Here is a 4,012-nt window from a genome sequence, read left to right on the forward strand (position 1 = left end):
AAGGGGGAAAGGGAAGGGAGGGGGAAGGGAGGGGAAGGGGAGGGAAAGGGGAAAGGGAAGGGGAAAATACATTCCATTCTCAGAAAAAAATTAAATCATTCTTACCAGCAGCATATCCAATTGGGTAGAAAAACATTACCTTTTAAAATGAGGCTGGGCATGGTGGCTCACAGTTATAATCCCAGCACTTTGGGAGGCCGAGGTGGGCAGATTACTTGAGGCCAGGAGTTCAAGACCAGCCTGGTCAACGTGGTGAAACCCCCTCCCTACTAAAAATAAAAATAAACAGCAGGATGTGGTGGCACGCACCTGCATTCCCAGCTACTTAGGAAGCTGAGGCATGAGAATCTCTTGAATACATGAGGTGGAGGTTGCAGTGAGCCGAGATCGTGCCACTGCACTCCAGCCTGGGCCCTATCTCAGAAAAAAATTAAATTAAATTTTTTAAAAATGAGACTGTGTTGGCTCACACCTGTAATCCCAGCACTTTGGGAAGCCGAGGTGGGAAGATTCCTTGAGGTCAGGAGTTTGAGACTAGCCCAGCCAACATAGTGAGAACCTGCCTCTACAAAATAAATAAAATAAGCTGAGGCCGGGTGCGGTGGCTCATGCCTGTAATCCCAGCACTTTGGGAAGCCAAAGCAGGCAGATCATCTGAGGTCAGGAGTTCGAGACCAGCCTGGCCAACATGGTGAAACCCTGTCTCTACTAAAAATACAAAAAGTATCTGGGCGTGGTAGCAGGCACCTGTAAACCCAGCTACTTGGGAGGGTGAGGCGGGAGAATCACTTAAACCCAGGAGGAGGAGGTTACAGTGAGCAGAGATGGTGCCACTGCACTCCAGCCTGGGGCACAGAGTGCGACTCTGTCTCAAAAAATAATAATAAATAAATAAATAAGCTCAGTGGCCAAGTTTAGAGGCTCATATCTGTAATCCCAGCAGTTTGGGAGGCCAAGATGAGAGGATTGCTTAAGCCCAGGGTTTGAGATCAGCCTGGGAACATAGCGAGACCTCATCTCTACAAAAAAAAAAAAAAAAAAATTAATTAGTGGGCATGGTGGTGCACACCTGTAGTCCCAGCTACTCTGAAGGGTGAAGTGGGAGGATTACTTGAGCCCCAGAGATGGAGCCTGCAGTGAGTGATGATCGCGCCACTGAACCCGGAAGGCGGAGGTTGCAGTGAGCCAGGGCAACAGAGTGAGACCCTGTCTCAAAAAAAAAAAAAAGATTCTGACATGCTACAACATGGATGAACCCTGGCAACATTATGCTAAGTGAAATAAACCAGTCACAAAAAAACAGATATTTTATGATTCCTCTTGTATGAGGCATCTAAAGTAGTCAAACTGAGAAACAGAAAGTAGAATAGTGGTTACCAGAGACTGGGGGGATGTGGACATGGGAAGTTGTTTAATAGGCAGAGTTTTAGAGATCTGTTGCACCATAGTACTTAACACTACTGAACTGCACACTTGAAAATCATTACAATGGTAAATGTTATGATATGTGTTTTACAAGAATTACATTTTCTTTAAAAAAAGATATTTTAAAAAAGATATTAAAGCCTTTTAGGTATCAGATACTTCACTCACTGCAGGGTAAAATATGATGATGAACCAAATATGCCCAGACCTTGTTCTCTTATGGCTTAACTAAACAAACAACTGTAAGTACTATAAATAATTATAAGCATGGGCCGGGCGCGGTGGCTCAAGCCTGTAATCCCAGCACTTTGGGAGGCCGAGACGGGGGGATCACGAGGTCAGGAGATCGAGACCATCCTGGCTAATATGGTGAAACCCTGTCTCTACTTAAAATACAAAAAAAAAAACTAGCCGGGCGACGAGGCGGGTGCCTGTAGTCCCAGCTACTCGGGAGGCTGAGGCAGGAGAATGGCGTAAAAAACCCGGGAGGCGGAGCTTGCAGTGAGCTGAGATCCGGCCACTGCACTCCAGCCTGGGTGGCAGAGCAAGACTCCGTCTCAAAAAAAAAAAAAATAATAATAATAATAATAATTATAAGCATGCAAATCATTTTGAAGGGCCACATAAGTTTATCTTGGTAACTGTCCACATCCTAGCTCCAAGTTGGATGATAGGTTTACAGATGCACATTATATTGTTTGTAAATAATATAAAATAAAGGAAGGATATGCATAAAATAAAAATGGGGTGTGTGCATTATTTAAGACTTTTTCAAAAAAGTAAGCCAGGCAAGGTGGCTCACGCCTGTAATCCCAGCACTTTGGGAGGCTGAGGTGGGCAGATCACCTGAGGTCAAGAGTTCAAGACCAGCTTGACCAACATGGTGAAACCCTGTCTCTACTAAAAATACAAAAAATTAGCCGGGCATGGTGGCATGTGCCTGTAATCCCAGCTGCTCGGGAGGCTGAGCCAGGAGAATCGCTTGAACCCAGGAGGCAGGGGTTGCAGCGAGCTGAGATCGCAACACTGCACTCCAGCCTAGGTGGCAGGGCAAGACTCCATCTCAAACACAAAACAAAAAAGTAGTATGGAATGCTATTAAATACAGAAGGCCCTGATCTAATGGGATTGAGCACGCAAGGGTTAATAAGGGATTTCATATACTTCATTATTTTCATCTCCCTCCCATGGAAAAATAGGCTAGACTGATTAATAGGTCTGTGGTAGAAAATTTCCAGTGGAGGTGGCCTTCCTCAGTCCTCCACTCCTGTCGGGATGTCAGGACTGCGGGAACTCCGTCCGAGAGCCCCACCGGGGGGCTCTGTCGGCCTTCTTTGCCGGAGGCCGACAGACCTCTTCCCCACACCTTAGGTGACCAAAATAAACTTGCAGTTTTGCTCCAAAAAAAAAAAAAAAAAAAGAAAATTTCCAGTGGAAAATGCAATCTGTGATCTCCGTGCCTCCCCCACAGCCCCACGAGTGACACACTGAAGAGACAATTCCCCTCTTTTCTTTACAGGTCGGCTCAGAGATGAGAGAGCGCCCTGGAATGTTCCAAATTAAGTTTCACCAAACGTTTTGAAAGTATTCAAAATAAACATACAAGTAAAATAGACTAACCTACGAGTCTAAGATTTCTCATTCCATTTAGAGCTATTAATGGAAAGAATAACTTCGCTGGCCCAGGCAACATAACAGGAACATTTTGATAATGAGAAAGTCCTTTTTGGATCAAACCTAAATTGATGGTACTTCACATATAGTTCAGGGTGTTGAGATGACCACCTGGCAGAGTGCCACGCAAAAATCATATTTTGCAGCATGCAAATATGATCGATACAAGCAACAAGAGGAAGATGCAAAATCATGTGATAATAAAGACCTTGGCTGAGCCCGGGAGCTCATGCCTGTAATCCCAGGGCTTTGGGAGGCCAAGGCAGGAGGATCTCTTGAGCCCAGGAGTCTGAAATTACAGTGAGCTATGATCATACCACTGCATTTCAGCCTGAGTGACAGAGTTAAGTCTCAAAAACAAAAAAAGAAAAATGTAAAAGTAGCATTTAGATGACATTTTTTTCTGCTTTTAGTTATTATCCTGGCCAACACTCCAAACCACAGATGTAGGGCAACATCTAATCAAACTTAAGGCAGCTTCCTCCTGTAGGCTTAAGAATGGAGCGCCCCTCAGGCCATGTCAGATAAACATGTCTGTACCATTGCCTCTGCTTTTATAGCTCACAAGAGACAGGGAAACCTTTAGCTTGTGCATGTGATTTCAAGAGTCAGGCAGAGGCCGGGCACGGTGGCTCACGCCTGTAATTCCAGCACTTTGGGAGGCCGAGGCGGGTAGATCACGAGGTCGGGAGATTGAGACCATCCTGGCTAACACGGTGAAACCCCATCTCTACTAAAAATACAAAAAATTAGCCGTGTGTGGTGACGGGCACCTGTAGTCCCAGCTACTCAGGAGGCTGAGGCAAGAGAATGGTGTAAACTCGAGAGGCGGAGCTCGCAGTGAGCCAAGATCGCGCCACAGCACTCTAGCCTGGGCGACAGAGCAAGACTCCGTCTCAAAAAAAAAAAGAGG

Source organism: Rhinopithecus bieti, unplaced genomic scaffold, assembly GCF_001698545.2.
Source record: "Rhinopithecus bieti isolate Rb0 unplaced genomic scaffold, ASM169854v2 scaffold_12151, whole genome shotgun sequence".
Lineage (NCBI taxonomy): Eukaryota > Metazoa > Chordata > Mammalia > Primates > Cercopithecidae > Rhinopithecus > Rhinopithecus bieti.